Raw genomic sequence first — 21429 nt, 5'->3', positions numbered from 1 at the left:
CTAGATTCAAACTCAGTGCAATTTTTACTTTGAAATCGTGTCCTTGTTTTTAATTTTGGTGATGGTTGAAGGTGGACCAGTCGAGTGAGGTCCACCGGAGAAGAAGACCGGAGCTACAGCTTCGACCGTGTGTTGGCACGTTTCCAACCATAGGATCCATCTAATTTGTTTTATTCCTGAGCGTTCCTTTTGAATACCAACTGTATGGCACGCTGACTCAAGTGCACGGTGGAACGCGTGTTTTGATCCACTTGTTTTGCCACCTCAATTAATGAGGGAGATCAAGTGGTCCACGTTTTTTATGATATTTTAATTTTCATTTTAATTGCATTATTTTCAATAATTCATATTAAATTTAATATTGATCCAAAAAATATGGGACTTTCACCAAAAAAATTCAAATATTTTTCTATTTCATATTCTGAATTAAAATTATTTTTTGGATCATTATTAATATTTTTCATGATTTAATTGATTTTGCATTTGTTTTTAATGGTTTAAAATACTTTTAAATGTCCAAAAATTATGAATTTTTTTCTCCAAGGTCCTTTGACCTTGTTTGACCTATAATAAATCTCATGGCCATTTATTTGGTGTTTTGATGAGGTTTTAGGAATTGGACAAACCATATTTAATTTAAATGCCTTATTTTAGTTTTTTTTTAATTTGATTAAATGCCAAATAATTTTGTTGACCAATTGTGATGACTTGTTTGAGTTTGCTTATTGTTGTTGGGCCTTGGTCAAGGTTGATTTGACTTTGTCAAATTAATATCATTGGATTTAGGGGATTAATGGAATGTACATTCCATCTTCCAAAATGAATGGATGATATTAATTTGGTAAAAGTCCTCCTTTGACCAATTTGTGTTTTGATCCATTCCCCTCCCACTTGTTGAGAAATCAAGTGCTTGCAATTTGAAACTTCGTCTGATACATCACTTAAGATCTCTCTAAGTTCATCTGCAACATGATCATTGTGAAGCTATTATTTTGAACCTGTGACTTGTGGAATTCATCTGTTACATGGGCTACCTTGAAGAAGATCATGGAATGGAAAAGTTTGGATGTGGCTATCTTTATTTGATGTCTTTGCTCTTCAAGATAATATAATTATGCATTTGTGTGTTGCTTGATTCAAAAAGTCCAAGGGAATTCTGGGTTTCTATTGACATTTTTGTCTATTAGATTGCTACCCATTTGGTCAGATCTTTTCAACTCTAAACTTTTAATTTTGCACATAGGATAGTCTCTTCATCTTCTCCACATTTCTTTAATTTCAAAATCTCTCCCTCCTTTTTCAAAACCTTCTTTGATTGAACTTATTTTGTTCTAAACTTTGACCATTTTGCAAAAAGATAGAAACTTTGGCCTTATGCCATTGCATTTTCAAACTTCTTTTCTAAATCAAACTTGTAAATAAACGTAACTATACTTGACTTAAACTTTCAAAAAACCAAAAAAGAACTAACTCATCCAAACCATTTTTAGGCCTTTGTGCCTTTCAAACTTAATTTTTGTTAAAAGCAATGCATCCACTTTGAAATTTGTATTACGAACTACGAGGTTTTGATCCCTCATTTTTATGTTGGTACGTAGGCACAAGACCGAAGGTTTTGCCAAACACAAAAATATAATTAATGAATTCTTTTCTCATCCCCTCATTCTATTTGTTTGTAAATATCACTTTATACCAAGTACATATGCACACAAAAAGGTCTACCTAGGAGTACCTAGGAAACTTTGGGTGCTAACACCTTCCCTCTGTGTAACCAACCCCCTTACCTGTAATCTCTGACATTTTATTAGTTTTGATTTGAAAACTTCTTACTTTTGGGTTTTGTTCGTACTTTTTCCCTTTTCCCTTGGAAACAATAAAAGCGCGGTGGCGACTCTTGTTATTTGATCTCTAGCTTATCCATAGCTTGATGATCATTAATTTACCGCTACAAGGTCCACTTCACCAATCACAATCTTGCGAGAACCATCAAATTCCTTGACGATCACGCCACTATATCTCATTGGAGCTCCTTGATATGTCAATCTAGAAAGAGTTGATTTGGGAAGTACATTTAAAGACGAACCAGTATCAACCAACACATTTGACAGTGCATCCTCCTTGCAATTCATTGAAATATGCAATGCCAAATTGTGATTTCTACCTTCCTCGGGAAATTCATCATCACAGAAGCTCAAGTTGTTGCAGGAAGTGATGTTAGCCACAATATGATCAAACTGATCAACCGTTACATCATGTTCCACATAAGCTTACTCCAATACCTTTTGCAATGCTTCTCTGTGAGATTCAGAGTTCATGAACAGAGACAACACTGAAATTTTGGAGGGATTTTGGAGCAACTGCTCCACCATATTAAACTCACTCTTCTTGATCAACTGGAGTACCTCATCATTATCATTAGGCTTCAAACCGTTGGATTCACCAGACTGACACTTTGGAGTGCTAATCGGATCAACTGCAGGCACTTCAACACTCTTACTGGCAGATACATCTTCTACATTCTTTGGGAACACATGCCCAAAAATACGACCGCTATGGGTCACCTTCGTAACATCAGTAATGCTCACAACAGAACTGGTCGTAGGTAATGGAACCTCTTGACCATTCTCTATCATAGTCGTATTATACTGGTATGGAACAGCCTTCTCAGATGCATACGGGACTGGACCCGCTAACCGTATTACCAACGGCGATATCGATCTATTGTTGACACTGTTATTGCTGTTGCTGTCAAATTGAATCACCATTCTCTTTGGTGTCTTGAACACATGAACTATTACATTCACATCGTCACCTAAGTGAAGGGACTGGAGAATCTGGATCATACCCTCATCCATCAACCTCTGGATGTCTCTCTTCACAACCACACAACCTCGAGGATTAACACTACAGATTGCACAACCATCATGGTCATGCTCACAATCACTTACCAAATAGATATCCTTGTGCATTGTCACCAAGGACCTTCTAATGAAACGGACATCAAATACTTTTACCTCCCTAGGAAATCCATCTACCATGTTAACATAAGGGTTACCATGAGCAGGTAGTGAGTTAGATTTGACATTCGGCGCATGGTCCTCAAAGGACACCATCCCACTCTTGATCAATTTCTGAACTTTATACTTCAAGGGGTAACAGTTCTCAATATCATGGCCAGGAGCCCCTTGGTGAAAGGCACAGTGAAGCTCTGGCTTGTACCACCATGGAAGTGGTTCTGGAATCTGTGGAGGATTTCTCGGTTGCAAAAGGTTCTTGAGAACCAATGATGGATATAATTCAGCGTAATACATAGGAATTGGGTCAAAAGAGACTTTCTTCCTCTCAAAGTTTTGTTGTTGTTGATTATTGTTGGTGTTGTTGTTGTTGTAGTTGTTTGTTCTTTGTTGTGGTTATTGTTGACGTTGTTGTTGAACGGGCATTGGTTAATTGTTTGAAAATACAGGAATAACAGACGATACTTGATGATGGTGTTGACGGGGTTGTGGACTTATTCTAACATGAGGCCTCCTCTTCCTTCCAATTGATACTGCATTAGTCTCACCTTCTTTCGTTCTAGCAAACCCACTTCCGTACTTCTTGCTAGACGAAACCTCATCTTTAGATAACTGTCCCTCTCGGACACCTTCTTCTAACCTCATCCCCATGTTTACCATTTCGGTAAAATTGCTGGGGGAACTGGCAATCATGCGCTCATAGTAAAATAAACTCAGGGTCTTGAGAAAAATCTTGGTCATCTCCTTTTCTTCCAAAGGAGGGGTAATTTGAGCGGCAAGTTCTCTCTATCGTTGAGCGTACTTTTTGAACGTCTCTTTGTCCTTCTGAGATAATGACCTTAACTAGTCCCTATCCGGCGCCCTATCCACATTATATTTGTATTGCTTCAAGAAAGCCTCACCCAAATCATTGAACGTGCGGACACTCTCACTATCCAAACCCATGTACCACCTCAAAGCGGCACCAGTCAGACTGTCTTGAAAATAATGAATCAGTAACTGATCATTATCAATTTGCATCGACATCTTTCTAGCATACATGACAAGATGATTGAGCAGACAAGTATTCCCCTTATACTTTTCAAAGTCAGGGACTTTGAACTTCATCAGGATTTTCACATTAGGAACCAAGCAAAGTTCTGTATCACTCTTACCGAACGAATATTTTCCCCTCAGGGTCTTCAACTCCTTTCGCAGCTCAAGGAATTGGTCTTTCATTTCATTCATCTTCTCATAAACATCGGGGCCCTTAGACGACTCGGAATGATAGATGTTGTCCTGAACACGAGGTAGAGTATGAACAATTAGTGGTGGCACAGACTGAAGGTGAGAAAAACAAGAAAGGGGGGGTTTGAATTGTTTTAAAAAATAAGCGCTTTTGCAAAATGAAATCACACAATGATTTTATACTGGTTCGCTTATAACACAAAGCTACTCCAGTCCACCCGGCCAAGGTGATTTCGCCTTCAACAAGGACTTAATCCACTAATCTTGAAAGATTACAAACAACCCCTAAGAGAGAAGAAAATCTCTTAGTCCTCTCAAGTCTACTGACTACAAAGAGTCACTTGAGGAAATCAAATAAAAATAAGATACAAGATGTGTAATCTAGAGTGCTTCTAAGAAAGCAAATATTACAAACTTAAGAACAATTTTTCACTTGATAAGCAAAAGCTTAGTGAAAATCTTTGAAGAACAAAGATGTTTTTCTTACGCGTGATATAATTTCAGTATAGTTTTGGCTAGTGATTTCTTGTTTACTGAATGAGATTTCTTCTCTATTTATAGGAGTTGAAGTAGAGTTGAAGTAGCGTTGAATCTGTTGGATATTGAGATGTAGTTACGCCATTCCATTAATAGCTTCTGCAGTAGACTTTTTCTCTTAGAAGTGACTACTTACCACAATTAGTATCTTCTCTCTTGGAAGTGGAGATTAACGTCTCTTTCTAATTGAGGAAATCCATTTGCAGAACTTTAACTTGGCTTAAACGTTACTTCATCATGATTAACAATTCTGATTAGAGTTTTCGTGTATCTGGAGAATCTTGCTTCTGATGTTATCTCTTGAAAGTTCAGATGGCGCTGATAACTTCAGAATTTACAGAAGGCATTTGTTCAGAGTCAGAGCTTCTAGACTTTACTTCATGTTCAGATGCTTCTGATACTTTGTAGTTTTGTCCAGAGTCAGAGCTTCTTGAGTGAGATTCCTCTTTAGATGCTTCTGATACTTGAGATTTTGCATCTGATCTTGTTTTGCATCTGATGACATCATCAGATTTATTTCTTCTTTCTTTAGAACCCTGCACACTTAGAAACTTTTCGTTAGGGTGCCATTTTTGGTTTCATCCTTTGTTATCATCAAAATCATGGAGTCTGTTGTAGAACACTTTTTGTTCTTACAATCTCCCCCTTTTTGATGATGACAAAACAAATAAAATTATCAGATGAAACATGAAAAATATTAGATCAGATAAACAAAAGCTCCCCCTGAGTTAGCGCTAGGGAGTTCAGAAGTTCTTACCAGAGCTTTCCAAGTAATTAGGTTTCTGAAAACTTTCTGCAAATGCTTAACTTTAAAGTTAGAGTTATTTAATCAGAGCTATTATTTAATCAGAGCTATTTATATCAGAACTAATTCTATAATTGTTGCAGAATGCTTAAGGTTTTAGACATAATTTCCATCAGAGCTATTTAATAATTTCTCCCCCTTTTTGGCATAATCAAAAAGGCATAAAAAAATGAAAAGAATAATAAAGAGAAAAACACTTCATTGAAAAGCACAAAGGCAAACAACAGTCAAAACATCAGATTCAACAGAATATCAGAGCTAAAAAAAAAGAAGATAGAAGCAAAAACACTAGGCAAGCAAACAAAATAAATCCTAAGTGCCTAAGGGTTTGGAGGTTGAGGAAGTCTCTGAAGCAACATGGCAAACATGTTCTGGATGTTTTCATTCAGAGCATCTTGCTTGTCCATCCTGGCACGAAGCTCATTCTGATCTTTCTTGATCTCTTGCTGATCTTGCTTGATCTCCTTCAGAGTGTTAAGAATCAGAGGGATCGCAGAGGAAGACTCCCCCTGAATCAGAGCTTGCTGAGCTTCAGCTTCAGCAGCAGCTTGGGCTTCTGCATCTGCCTTAGCCTTGGCTTCAGCTTCCTGAATCCTTAGAAGTTCTGCTTCCTTTGCCAGGCGTTCTTCTTCCAACCTCTTAGCTTCTTCTTCAGCTTCCCTAGCCAATCTTTCTTCTTCTAATCTCTTGGCCTCAGCTTCTCTAGCCAGTCTCTCTTGGAGCCTTTCCTCAGCATCTCTGATGTAGCCATTTCTGACTTGTTCAGAGATACCCTTCAGCCTATAAGACTCAGAGGTCATCCAACTAATGACTCTGTTCCAGTGTGTCCTAACAGATTTAGGATCATCACTAACTTCAGAGTTTTTAGCCAGAGACTTGATCTTCTGGACTGAAGCTTCTGCAACCTGTATAATGGCCTCCTCAAGGGTAGGTATGGTAAGTTCAGGTTCAGGTTCAGGTGAATGAGGTGGAGAGTTTTGAGGGCTGAGATTTAGAGGTTGAGGTTCAGTTTGTTGAGGTTCAGATTCTGCTTGAAGTTCAGAATCTGCGTCTGGTTGAAGACTAGGGGATGAAGCATATAGTGGATTTAGGTCTAATGGGTCAGAGTCTGGGCCAGGTACAGCGAGAATAAATGGTGGAGTGATATTAGAGGTGAAAGGATCAGATGTTTGAGTTTCAGAGGGGAGAGTTGTTGTTTGTTGTGGTGGAAGTGAAGTTTGGAGTGGTGAAGTTATTTCAGGTTCTGTGGTTTGTGTTCGTTGTGAAGCAAGTCTATGGGCATAGAGTGTTGCTATGGTTGGGGAGTTTGGGTCAGAGTGTTCTTGATCAGAGGACTCTTGATCAGATAACTCTTGGTCAGAAGAAGGGGAAAGGTAAGGGGGTGATTCATATTCAGAGGATGAGGAAGAGCTGTGGTGATATAGTTGATTAGGGTCAGAGGTTGTTGTGAAATTTCGAGCAATTTTTAGAACAGGTGGAGGTTGAGAGGTTCTGATGGTTGAAGGAGGGATTTCAGAGGTAGTGAATATGGGAGGTGTTGGGAGAGGAGTAGAAGAAGCCATTACAGGTACAGAAGTAACAGGAGGAAGGGACTTACCAGAAGAAGAAGTTTGCAGAGGAGCTGGAGATTTGGTTCCAGAGGTTTCTCCAAGTCTGGCTTTCTTTGCCTTCCTTGCTTCCTCAGCTATCTTCTTCTCAGACAGACCTCTTTTGTATCTGACCAGATCTTCTACAGAGTCCAGACAGTCTTCAAGGCGGAAATCAGAAATATCAATGCCTTCATCCAGACGATCCTGAAGGTAGATAGCAATGGCATCTCTGGGTTCGTTCTTGAAGAACCTTTCAAGGCCATGAGGCATCTTCCTCTGATCCTTCAGAGCTTCCCAGGTCACATTCATAGTGGGCTTGACTCTGATGTCTTTGATGATTCCCATACTCCTCAGATTTTTGGCATTCAGAGGCTTTCCCACATCAATTGCCAGATCATCCATACATCTGGTCTTCTCCAGAGCATCTACCAGCCCATGCTCAATGAAGATGTCAGAGAGCAATCTACCCAGAGGAATGTAGGATCTGGGCTTCATATTATTCCTCGTTTCTCTGACTGAATCCCTCAGATATCTGAAGAGGAGAACAGGGAGGTTGATCGGGATACCCTTCTGAATACAGTAGAGGATGCATTTCTGATCAGCATTTATGTAATCTGAAGAGTTGGAGGCTGGACGATGATGGATTGTTCCCAGAATAATCTTCAGCCAAACTCGGAGGTTCTGATGAAGCTCCTTGTTCTTAGATGGGTTTCCTTCTGCGTTTGCTTTGAAGATTGTAGGGTTAATGACTTCTGTGATGCGCTTGGACCTTGGAGGAATGTTGTAAATCCTCTTACCTCCAGCTTTCTCCATATTCAGCAAAGAAGCAATAGACGCTTCTGTGATAATGATCTTCACTCCCAGAACAAAAGAAACAATGAACTCGTCATCAGCATCTGCACATCTCCAGAATTCCTTCACCAGAAGAGGATAGATTGGACCATAAAGCCTGTTGAAGTAGGTTTCCCAACCTTGCTTGCGAAGATCTTCAGTAAGATCAACACCGTTTCTTCTTAAGTTCTCAAAATCCACCAGTGATTCACACAGTACATCCAAACCTTCAAAGGGAGTTGAAAGGTTTATGTGTTGTTCGCGTTCCAAAATGTGAGGTTCTTTGTAAACTGGGGTCGTGGTGACATCTAAAACCATGGGTGTTTGAGTGTTTGAGGTTTGGGGGTTAGAAGCGGCTTCCATTTGTTGGGAGAAGTTAAAAACTTCTTGCTCTTGAGGATTCATGACGAAGATTGATGAAGAAGATGAAGAACTGAGAAGGTTGCAGAGAAAACTTCGAGAGAGGGTTTAGGGTTTAAGAGTGAGTGAAGAGTGATAAGTGTGTGAAATGTGAGAAAAGTGTTTATATACCTAAGGGTAAAAACACATGCAAAACGACACATTTAATTGCGTTGGAACAGAACACAAGATTTGCACGCTAGGGGAGGAAAAATGATTATAGCTAATAAATGAATGTCTAATCCCAACAGTAAGCACACTGCTCGAGGAGATTTCAAGCGTTCTGACCTTTGATTTCTTTTGACAGCTGTCTAGAAGTTCTAGGGTTAGACGCATGTTCCCCACGTGTTGATGTTTCTGATCTTCAGGAATACCAAAGGATTTCTGAAGATTTCTAACTCAGATATCTTCTTAACTTGGTAGAAGTATCAGAGTCAGAGGCAGAAGTGTATTTGTTTTTATCAGAGTCTCATTTTACATGTTCAGAGCCAAATTTTACTCAGGACAATTTTTAATGTTCAGATTTTCTAAGATGAAAAGAAATCTATCTTCAGCTAGAGGCTTAGTAAAGATATCTGCCCATTGATGTTCTGTATCAATGAACTTCAGCGTTACTATCCCTTTCTGAACATAGTCTCTAATAAAATGATGTTTTATTTCTATGTGTTTGGCTCTGGAATGTAGAATGGGATTCTTACTTAAACAAATAGCAGCAGTATTATCACAAAAGATAGGAATGTTACTCTCAAAGATTTGTAGATCTTCTAGCTGATGTTTCATCCAGAGCATCTGAGTTGTGCACAGTGATGCTGAGATATATTCTGCTTCTGCAGTTGATAGAGCGATAGTTGACTGTCTTTTGCTAGCCCAGGAGATTAGATTGTTTCCCAGAAGCTGGCAATTTCCAGATGTGCTTTTTCGTTCTATTCTATCTCCTGCATAATCTGCATCACAATAACCAGAAAGCCTATACTCTGATGTTTTCTCATACATCATGCCCAGGTTAGGAGTTCCTTTCAGATACTTAAGAATTCTCTTAACAGCTGTTAAATGAGATTCTCTAGGATCTGATTGGAATCTGGCACAGAGACAGACACTAAAGAGAATATCAGGACGAGTAGCAGTCAGATAGAGAAGAGAGCCTATCATACCTCGATAGAGCTTCTGACAAACCTTGTTGCTTACCTCTTCCTTTTCCAGAATGCAAGTTGGGTGCATAGGAGTCTTTGCAGAGTTGCATTCAGTCATGTCAAACTTCTTCAGAACATCTTTAATGTACTTGCTTTGATGAATGTATGTGACTTCTGGAGTTTGATTAATTTGAATTCCCAGAAAGAACTTTAGTTCTTGCATTAGACTCATTTCAAATTCTGCCTGCATTAACTTAGAAAATTCTTGGCAAACAGAGATATTAGCAGAACCAAAAATAATGTCATCAACATAAATCTGGCATATCACGAGATCATTTTTATGGTTTTTACAGAAGAGTGTAGAATCAACTTTCCCTCTGATAAAATTTTGTTCCAGAAGAAAATTGCTCAGACGTTCATACCAAGCTCTGGGAGCTTGTTTAAGTCCATATAGAGATTTTTTAAGTTTGAAAACATGTTCTGGAAAGTTTGAATTTTCAAAACCAGGAGGTTGATTGACATACACTTCTTCTGAGATATAACCATTAAGAAATGCACTCTTGACATCCATTTGGTATAATTTTATAGAGTGATTAATAGCAAATGATACAAGAAGACGAATAGACTCTAACCTTGCGACTGGAGCAAAAGTCTCATTATAATCAATACCTTCTTGTTGACTATAACCTTGAGCTACCAGTCGAGCTTTGTTTCTGACAACTTCTCCTTTCTCGTTCAGCTTGTTTCTGAAAACCCATCTGGTTCCAATGACATGAGTGCCTCTGGGTTTAGGAACAAGATCCCAGACATCATTCTTGGAGAATTGATCTAACTCTTCTTGCATAGCTGCCACCCAATCATTATCTTGAAGAGCTTCATCACAGGACGTAGGCTCAATCAGAGACACTAGTCCCAGAGGAATATCTTCAGAAGTTCTGAAGGTAGATCTGGTTCTAACAGGTTCATCTTTGTTTCCCAAAATCAAATCTTCAGATACGTGGCTACGACTCTTGACTTTCCTTGGAATTTCTGGAGATTTAATTTCTTCAGAGTCTGGAGTGACAGTTGCTTCTGGAGTTTTCTCAGATTCTACCAGAGTGATCTCTAAATCTGCAAACTTTTCAACTAGCTTTGACTTTTCAGGGTCAAGCTTATCATCAAATCTAACATGAATTGATTCCTCCACAATTTTGGTTTCTGTGTTGTATACTCTGTAGCCTTTAGAGCGTTCTGAGTATCCTAACATAATACCTTTCTGTGCTTTGGAATCAAACTTGTTTAGATGTTCTTTAGTATTTAATATAAAGCAAATGCATCCAAAAGGATGAAAATATGAAATATTGGGTTTTCTTCCCTTACACAGTTCATAGGGAGTCTTATCCAGAATAGGTCTAATAGAAATTCTATTCTGAATGTAACACGCTGTATTTACAGCTTCTGCCCAAAAGTGCTTTGCTACATTTGTTTCATTGATCATGGTTCTGGCCATTTCTTGGAGTGTCCTATTCTTCCTCTCTACAACTCCATTTTGTTGTGGAGTTCTAGGGCAGGAGAAATCATGGGATATTCCATTAGAATCAAATAATTCTTCAAAATCTTTATTTTCAAATTCTCCACCATGATCACTTCTGACTCTAACAATTTTAGAGTCAAATTCTTTTTGCACTTTAGAACAGAAACTGGTGAATACAGAGTGAGACTCACTCTTGTGCCTTAGGAATTTTACCCATGTCCAGCGGCTGTAATCATCAACGATTACAAGTCCATACTTCTTTCCATTGACTGATGCTGTTTTCACAGGACCAAATAAGTCAATGTGAAGAAGCTCCAGAGGCTTGGAGGTAGAAACAACATTTTTCTTTTTAAAAGATGTTTTTGAAAACTTTCCTTTCTGACAAGCTTCACACAGAGCATCTGAAGAAAACTTCAGTTTAGGTAAGCCTCTGACTAACTCAAGTTTAGTTAGCTGAGAAAGTTTTCTCATGCTAATGTGGCCTAAGCGTCTATGCCATACCCATTGCTCTTTGTGAACTGACATTAAACATTTAACATTTTGATCTTTTAAATCAGAAAGATTTATTTTATAAATGTTGTTTTTCCTCTTGCCTGTGAAAAGGACAGAGCCATCGTTCTGACTAATGGCTTTACACGTTTTTTGATTAAAGATTACATCATAACCGTTATCACTTAATTGACTTATGGATAACAAGTTATGCATTAATCCTTCTACATAAAGAACATCAGATATAGAGGGAAGAGTACCGTTACCAATAGTTCTGGAGCCTCTGATCCTTCCTTTCTGATCTCCTCCAAAGCCTACGAAGCCAGCGTCTTTAAGTTCCAGGCTTTGGAACATAGACTTTCTTCCCGTCATATGTCGCGAGCATCCAGAGTCCAGGTACCATGACTGGTGTCTGAACTTTGCTGCATAGGATATCTGCAACATAGATAATCTTATCTTTCGGTACCCAGAATCTCTTGGGTCCTTTTAGATTAGTTTTCCCAGAGTTTCTTACAACTTTGGGTCTTCTAGCATTCTTAAATTTTTGTTCTTGTGTGTGTGTGTAATGATATGAAAAAGGAGATTTAAGCTGGTTACTGGTAGAAGTTTTATCAGAATCAGAATCATACCCAATTCCCCTTTTATTATTCTGACCTACTCCATAAATCATGGATGCCATAATACTCCTATTTATCCCATTCTTCAGAAATTGTTGAAAGGCTTCTTCATACTTATAAATAATTTCATTTGAAGTTTGTGGTGCTTGAGACAACACTTCTTCTAATTCTAAGCTTTTCGTTTTAGCTTCATCTCTTTCTAACGTTAAAGATATGATTGTATCATCTCTTGTTAGAATTGTTGTCTCAAGTTTACTACACTCTTCAGATTTTGCTTTAAGAAGACCTTTAATGTTTTTAACTTTTTGTTTTAATTTCTGAAGAGAGGTAAGAGTTTCTGATAAACATGATTCTAAGTCAGATCTAGAAAGTTCAGAAAATACCTCTTCAGATTCTTCATCTGAGCTGCTGGATGTGGTAGCCATAAGAGCTACGTTGGCCTGTTCATCAGAGTCAGATTCTGATGATTCGGATTCACTATCGTCCCAGGTGGCCATTAATCCCTTCTTTGTTCTGAAGGCATTTTTCTTGAAGCTTTCTTTCTTAGAGTTATCTTTCTTCAGCTTGGGGCATTCATTTCTATAATGACCTGTTTCTTTACATTCAAAACAGGTAATATCTTTATTAGGTTTACCTTTTGAAGTTGACTCTGATCTATCCCCTCTGGGTCTTGATCTTCTGAAGTTGTAGTTGTTCCTTCTTTTCCAGAGTTGCTTAACTCTTCTGGTTAGTAAGGACAGTTCTTCTTCATCATCAGAGTCTTCAGGTTCAGAGTCGTCAGTATCTGCAGTTTCTGCCTGGAGAGCTTTGGTTCTGTCTGACTTCCGTCTTTCAGGTCTGGACTTCAGCGCCACTGACTTGTTCCTTTTCTGAGGCTCATCCTCCTCTAGTTCTATCTCATGGCTTCTGAGAGAACTAACAAGTTCTTCAAGGCTGATACTGTTCAGATCCTTTGATAACTTCAGAGCAGTAACCATAGGTCTCCATTTCTTTGGCAGACTTCTGACAATCTTCTTAACATGATCTGCAGTTGTGTATCCCTTGTCTAGCACTTTAAGACCTGCAATAAGAGTTTGGAATCTGGAAAACATAGCTTCTATAGCTTCGTCATCTTCCATCTTGAAGGCTTCATATTTCTGGATCAACGCCAGAGCCTTCGTCTCCTTGACTTGGGAGTTTCCTTCATGGGTCATCCTCAGAGAGTCAAGTATATCTTTAGCCGTCTCTCTGTTGGTGATCTTTTCGTATTCGTTGTATGATATAGCATTTAGAAGTATTATTCTGGCCTTGTGATGATTTTTGAACTCACGTTTCTGATCTTCTGACATTTTGCTTCTGGGAACTTCAGCTCCATTTAAGGTTGGAGGTTTGTATCCATCTGTGACAATGTCCCAGAGGTCAGCATCATAACCCAGAAAGAAACTTTCGATTCTATCTTTCCAGTAATCAAACTTTTCTCCATCAAAAACAGGAGGCTTGGCATTGTAAGAATCTTTCTCATTTGAGTGGGCCATTTGTTTTTCTCGCACTGGATCTCTCTACACGGTTAAGTGTTTGATTTGAAAATCAATAACAGAGCCGGAGCTCTGATACCAATTGAAGGTGAGAAAAACAAGAAAGGGGGGGTTTGAATTGTTTTAAAAAATAAGCGCTTTTGCAAAATGAAATCACACAATGATTTTATACTGGTTCGCTTATAACACAAAGCTACTCCAGTCCACCCGGCCAAGGTGATTTCGCCTTCAACAAGGACTTAATCCACTAATCTTGAAAGATTACAAACAACCCCTAAGAGAGAAGAAAATCTCTTAGTCCTCTCAAGTCTACTGACTACAAAGAGTCACTTGAGGAAATCAAATAAAAATAAGATACAAGATGTGTAATCTAGAGTGCTTCTAAGAAAGCAAATATTACAAACTTAAGAACAATTTTTCACTTGATAAGCAAAAGCTTAGTGAAAATCTTTGAAGAACAAAGATGTTTTTCTTACGCGTGATATAATTTCAGTATAGTTTTGGCTAGTGATTTCTTGTTTACTGAATGAGATTTCTTCTCTATTTATAGGAGTTGAAGTAGAGTTGAAGTAGCGTTGAATCTGTTGGATATTGAGATGTAGTTACGCCATTCCATTAATAGCTTCTGCAGTAGACTTTTTCTCTTAGAAGTGACTACTTACCACAATTAGTATCTTCTCTCTTGGAAGTGGAGATTAACGTCTCTTTCTAATTGAGGAAATCCATTTGCAGAACTTTAACTTGGCTTAAACGTTACTTCATCATGATTAACAATTCTGATTAGAGTTTTCGTGTATCTGGAGAATCTTGCTTCTGATGTTATCTCTTGAAAGTTCAGATGGCGCTGATAACTTCAGAATTTACAGAAGGCATTTGTTCAGAGTCAGAGCTTCTAGACTTTACTTCATATTCAGATGCTTCTGATACTTTGTAGTTTTGTCCAGAGTCAGAGCTTCTTGAGTGAGATTCCTCTTTAGATGCTTCTGATACTTGAGATTTTGCATCTGATCTTGTTTTGCATCTGATGACATCATCAGATTTATTTCTTCTTTCTTTAGAACCCTGCACACTTAGAAACTTTTCGTTAGGGTGCCATTTTTGGTTTCATCCTTTGTTATCATCAAAATCATGGAGTCTGTTGTAGAACACTTTTTGTTCTTACACAGACATGACCGGGCTAGATGTTGGCATGGAAGCAAAAGTAGGTGCAAAACCTTCAGGCACAAAGTTGGGCGGCATTCCCCACGGGAATCCGGTAGGCATGGCAGGAGAGAAATGAGTGGTAGGCACGGTTGAAGAAACAACCTCGGATATGACCGTCCTCTGAGGAGGAGGAGTTGCAGGCCTTGGAGAAGATTGACTTTGAGCAGCTAGGACTGATTCCATCATGGCAGGAAGACGGGAAATCGCGTCCTTCAAGTCTCTGTTCTCTTACTCTAGATGTTCCATGATCCTTGGATGATTGGCGCAGGTATTGTATCGATGAGTCAGCTTGGCTGAAGCACAGAAGAAATACCAATAAGACATCTGGCGAAAGAAAAACCTGTTATTCAAATGATGCATGAAATGCAATGCTTGTTTATTTTTATTTTCAAGGAACATGCTGTTTTATTTGCAAATATATATATAATAACAATTGCGCAATTTGATTGACCATAAAAAATATCTTTTATTTATATAATTGGAAGGATTACACTTAGTACAATTTCAGAAACCAAAAATACAAAATACAAAATATAAAGGGAAAAGGGGACTAATCATCCTAAGGATCCCTAACAACAACGTCAGAAGATTGGGCCGCGGGCGCGTACTTCCTTTGGATGCGTCGAATCTCGGACTCAAAAGAAGTCTTCATCTGAGTCTTCTCGAGGACAAGCTTATCAACAATCTTCTTCCGAGCAATGGAAGGCTGAGGCATACTAGAGAAAGATGAAACCTCTGGCTCTCTCTGCCTTTTCATTACTCGGTCTTCAAGAAGCTCAATAAGTGCATCCTTATCCTTAGACTCAAGTTGCAACTCCCCATGCTTTCGGCTCAAAGCATGGAAACATTCTTCCCACATATCCTTCTCTTACTTCATCTTGGCGAGTGCGTCTTTCAACTCCTCTACATCTTGGTTACGAAGAGTTGATGGCTTAACTACAACCATAGACATAGGTCTCTCACAAGCATAAGGCATCTTCAATTCTAAAGCTCTCTTCTTCACCCAAAGAAGTAAGCTTCCAAAGCTACACAGTTGCACGGACCAAGCTCGGATCTTCCTTTATTATGCATATTATGCCAAGCATGCACAATATTCTGCTTCAAATGTTGGGGATCTTTACCCTCTTGATAGAAAAGACCTTCTAACAAAGTTTTATTATGTTTTTCTCTTAAGGGGAATCCAAGTTGACGACGAGCCAAAGCAGGGTTGTAGTTGATTCCTCCTTGTGTACCAATGAGGGGCACATTAGAGAATTCACCACAACTGTCAATAATCTCCAAGCTACTTAATTAAGTATCATACCAAAATACATCATCATTAGTGAGATACATAAGTCTCTGAGACCACCTTAGACATTATTTGTTCTCCACAAAAGTAGGCGTCTGAGGCAAGTGCGAAATAAACCACTTGTATAGAAGAGGAACACAGCAGACGATAGTTCCACCGCCTTTAGAATTCCTTAGATGCAAAGATAAGTACATATCACCCAACAAAGTAGGCACGGTATTCCCAATCAAGAAAATTCTAATAGCGTTAACATCAACAAAACTATCAATGTTAGGGAACAAAGGCAACCCATAGATGAGCAATACAAAGATAACGTCAAAATCATCCACACTACCGGCTTGAGCAAAGGTAGTATCTTCCTTGATGAGGAACTCAGAAGTCAATCCAAATAATCCTCATTTCTTCACCCAATGAGCCTCAATCTCAGACTTCTTCAAGTGAAGAGCTTCAGCTATTAGATGAGATCTGGGAATCTCCTCTAATCCACTAAAGGGCACTTTGTCAGAAACAAGTATTCCCAAGAGATGGGCATACTCCTCCAACGTAGGCACAAGCTGATTATCAGGAAAAGTGAAGCAACGGTAGAGAGGATCATAGAACTGAACCAACACACTCAAAAGTCCTTCAACCACATCAGTAGACAGAATAGACAAAAGCTTCCCATGACGTTTCTTGAAGTCCAAGGGATCTAATACAAAGGATGACAACTTCCTTAACTCTTTCAAATCCGGACATTTGAAACTGTACTTCTTAGTGTTCCTTCGTCCATAATCCATGGTCTAAAAATATTTGCAAATAAGACCTCAGTTCCTTGAAATTATTTCTGGTGTGATGAATGTTATGATGTGCATGAATGCATGAATGCAACAATCACAAATAAGGGATCACACACAAGGAAAAAAAACAAAGGTCAATGGATGAATCGAGTCATTGTCAAGATCAATCATCCATTTTGGTGGGTTATGGTTTTCACCCTATCAACATCCAAGTTCCATTGATATTGACAAGACTTGATTGGATCAACCAAGAATCAAGGGTTCGTTGTGAGTCACGAGCATGGAGTCTGGGTAAGAACCATCCCAAAGGAGTGTACTAAGGATAAAACCTGTAGATCATGTTCTAAAAAGTTCCCAGAGTCTTAATTCCATCTATCGGATATTACAGGTTAGGATGACTGACTCATCAACCCATAATATTCTCAAGAGAAACTCGTCTGAGTGTAGTATCGCGTAACAACTGTTATCAAGTCTACACCTGAACAGTCTTCACACTACGTCCTAAATAGGCCAATAGGGGTTAAATGTTCTATGATCCTCAGCTTCTCGGACCCCAAATCAGAGAGAGTAATACCTAACCACAAATGACTTGTGTGACATTCATAACTCCAAAAAGGTCTCCACTGAGTAGATGGTTCTCAATCCAACTTGTTAAGGACTACTCCATACAAGTCGAACATGACTATACCATCCTCATATCTTAATTACACTCAAGTTCAGGTTAGAACTTATCTCACCACTCAGAGATCACCAAGCACAACAAGCAGATCATATCACACAAAAAAATATACATACATCAAATATACAATTATATACACACAAAAAAGTAGGTTAAACCCATTGGAGACTACTCCCCAGCAGAGTCGCCACTTAATTTCTGTAACGGTAAATTTATTGCGATTAAGCTATGGATAAGCTAGACGTCAATTAAACCAGAGTCGCCACCGCGCTTTTACTGTTTCCAAGGGAAAAGGGAAAAGTACGAACAAATCCAAAAATAAGAAGTTTTCAAATCAAAACTAATAAAATGCCAGAGATTACAGGTAAGGGGGTTGGTTACACAGAAGGAAGGTGTTAGCACCCAAAGTGTCCTAGGTACTCCTAGGAGCCCTTTTTGTGTGCATACGTATTTTTGTATAAAATGATGTTTGCAATAAATAGATTGGAGGTATGAGAAAAGAATTCATTGATTATATTTTTGTGTTTGACAAGACCTTCGGACTTGTGCCTACGTATCAACATAAAATGAGGGATCAAAACCTCATAGTTTGTGGTAACAATTTCAAAGTGGTTGCGTTGCTTTTAACAAAAATTTAAGTTTAACAAAGGCACAAAAGGCCTAAAAAGTTTTGAATGAGTGTTAGTTCTTTTTTTTCTTTTGAAATTTTAAGTCAAGTATAGTTAAGTTCATTTACAAATTTGATTAAGAAAAGAGTTTTAAAATTCAATGGCATAAGACCAAAGTTTCTAATTTGCAATATGGTCTAAGTTTAGAAATCACAAACAAAGAAGTTTTTAAAAGGAGGGAGAAATTTGAAATTAAAGAAGTGGTAGGAGATGAAGAGACTAATCCTAAGCAAGAATTAAAAGTTAAGAGTGGAAAAGATCTTACCAATGGGATGCAATCTAATAGACAAGAATGTCATATAGAAACCCAATTTTCCATTGGACTTTAGAATCAAGCAATATCAATACACAAATAGCAAGATGAAGAGCAAGGCATCAAATAAAGATAGCCACATCCAAGCTTAGCAACTTCATGATCTCCTTCATAATCTCCCATGTATCAGATGAATTTAAAGATAGGCACTAGGCACAGGTTCAAATTAGAAGCTTCAATAAGACCATGTAGCAAATGAACTCATATGAGATCACAATACTTGCTTCATATGATGTCTCAATTCACAAGCACTTGGTTTCCTGAAATTTGTCATTGGCTAAGTCCTTTTGCATAGGGAGTGTTGCCTAATTCTAAGTCCAATGTCTCAGATCAAATTCAATAGTCCACACAAATGTCTTTTAGAGTTTTTGTTGTTATTATGTACATTAAGGTCAACAGACCACAAAAACAAACAAGTATATACAATCACAATATAATCATAAAATGAGGCTCAAATGAGCAAAGTGAAAATGGCATTAAAGTAAACAAGTTGAATGGTATGAATAATGGCAAATGAATAAAGACTTAAAATTAAAGTGCATAAAAGTAAATGACTTGAAATTAAATGTTAGTTGTTAGTTGATTACAAGTTAGTATTGTTTTTGCTTTTATTTTTTTTAAGTCATTCTTTGGAGAACACTCAACCCACTATTCACAAGCATGGACCCTTGAACCAAGACATCTTCCAAAGGAAGGAAAAAAGGCCAAGTTTCCACACAATACCATGAAAGAGGGGAGACTTACAATCTCACTTACTAGAATGATATGCCTTTTGTATCAACAATTTAGCGCTATGTTAAGCAATCGTAATTGGACTTATGTAGAAGTCACAACTATTTGAGGTCGAGCAATAGAAATTTTAGTGTTAATGTATGTTAGAGATATGGTATTATGAACCATACTCCTAAAACATACAACACTTAAAAGAAAATGCAAAAGAGGTGGACCTAATCTCATCCACACTTATGTTGATTTTGCAATCAACTAGCCTTAGGATATAGAGACATCATAGGTCCATGAAATGAATGAGAAAATAATGGGATTGAGATGAAGAGGGAGGGGAAAGGGAATCAACACAAATTGGTCAAAGGAGGACTTTTATCAAATTAAAATCGTTCATTCATTTTGGGAGATGAAATGTACATTTCATCTCCCCTAAATCCAATGATTTTAACTCAACAAAGTCAAATCAACCTTGACCAAGTCCAACAACTTAAGTCAAACTCAACAATTAAATATCAAAAGCTCAACACAATTTATTTTACAATTAAACAATAAAAATCAATTAAATAATACATTAAATTAAATTATGGTTGGTCAAAATCCTAAAACCTCATCAAAACACCAAATAAATGGCCATGAGATTTATCATAGGTCAAACAAGGTCAAAAGACCCTGGAGAAAAAAATTCATTAATTTTTGAAACTTAAAACTATTTTTAAACAATTAAAAATATTCATAAAAACAATTAAATCATGAAAAATATTAATAATGATCCAAAAAATAATTTTAATTCAGAAAATGAAAAAGGAATTTATTTAAAAAAAATTAGTGAAACTCTCATATTTTTTGGATCAATATTAAAATTAATATGAATTAATGAAAATAAACCAAATAAACTGAAAAATCAGAAAATAGGAAAAAACGTGGACCACTTGATCTCCCTCATTAATTGAGGTGGCAGATCAAGTGGCTGCTAGCGCGCGTTCCATGGTGGACACAAGTCAAAGCGTTGTATGGATGGTATGCAAAACCAAGGCACGAGACTAAAACGTTTGAAATAGATCATGTGGTTCAGATGAATGTCAGCACACCACCGGAGCCAAAGCTCCGATCTCCTTCTCCGGTGAGCTTCACGGGACTGGTTCACTCACAACCATCACCAAAATTAAAAAGGACATGAATTTAAAGTAAATATGCTCAGGAGCTTGAATCTGGCCTCAATTTCTCCTTACTTGATATTTGCTTCATCAGTTCGCTAGTATGAGCATTTTGATTTGTGAAATCCTTGTTTTGTTGAGCTTGAGCATTCATAAAGTTTTCCATCATGATCTCTAGATTTGACTTTCGAGGTTCTTGTGGAGCAGCAGGGGCTCCTTTCTGATAACCAGGTGGAATGGCAGGTGCTAGGTTTGGAGGAAATAAAGCATTGTTATTTTTATAAGAAAAGTTCGGATGATTTCTCCAGCCAGGATTGTAAGTGTTGGAATATGGTTTTCCTTGAGTGTAATTTACTTGATTGGTAGGAATACCAGCCAATAACTGACAATCAGCATTAGTGTGCCCAGGGGTTCCACACAATTCACAGTTTGGTGTTATAGCAGCTACGATCGTTGTTGGTGTTATGGTTAAGCTTTCGATCTTTTGAGTAAGTGCATCCACTTTAGCATTGACGCGGTCTATGCCATTAACTTCGTACATTCTTCCTTTCGGAGTTGGTTTTTCTACAGCAGCATGTTCATCTCCCTATTGGAAATGATTTTGAGCCATGTTCTCGATGAGTTCATAGGCTTCATCATAAGGTTTGTCCATTAAAGCACCGCCAGCTATAACGCTCAAATTCATTTTAGTGTTGTACAAAAGACCATTATAGAAAGTATGGATAATCAGCCATTGCTTAAGTCCATGGTGTGGACAAAGTCTCATCATGTCCTTGTATCTTTCCCAAGCGTCGAAAAGAGATTCGTTGTCTTTTTGCTTAAATTCGTTGATTTGAGCTCTTAGCATAGCCATCTTGCTTGGTGGGAAATATCGGGCTAAGAAGAATTTCTTCAACTCGTCCCATGTGGTCACAAAGTTCTAAGGTAGAGACTGAAGTCAAGCTCTAAATCTATCTC

General features: G+C 38.0%; 1 non-coding gene across 1 annotated transcript; it reads left to right on the top strand.

Moving 5' to 3' along the window:
• The first annotated feature begins 21212 nt into the window (after nucleotides 1-21212).
• Nucleotides 21213-21319, top strand: LOC127099362 (small nucleolar RNA R71). The gene has a single exon (XR_007793874.1). It is a non-coding gene; the product is annotated as a small nucleolar RNA R71 (small nucleolar RNA).
• The last annotated feature ends 110 nt before the right edge of the window (nucleotides 21320-21429 follow it).

The sequence above is a fragment of the Lathyrus oleraceus genome, chromosome 6, assembly GCF_024323335.1.
Source record: "Lathyrus oleraceus cultivar Zhongwan6 chromosome 6, CAAS_Psat_ZW6_1.0, whole genome shotgun sequence".
NCBI classification, from domain to species: Eukaryota; Viridiplantae; Streptophyta; class Magnoliopsida; order Fabales; family Fabaceae; genus Lathyrus; species Lathyrus oleraceus.
This window is presented reverse-complemented; position numbering and strand designations above follow the sequence as displayed.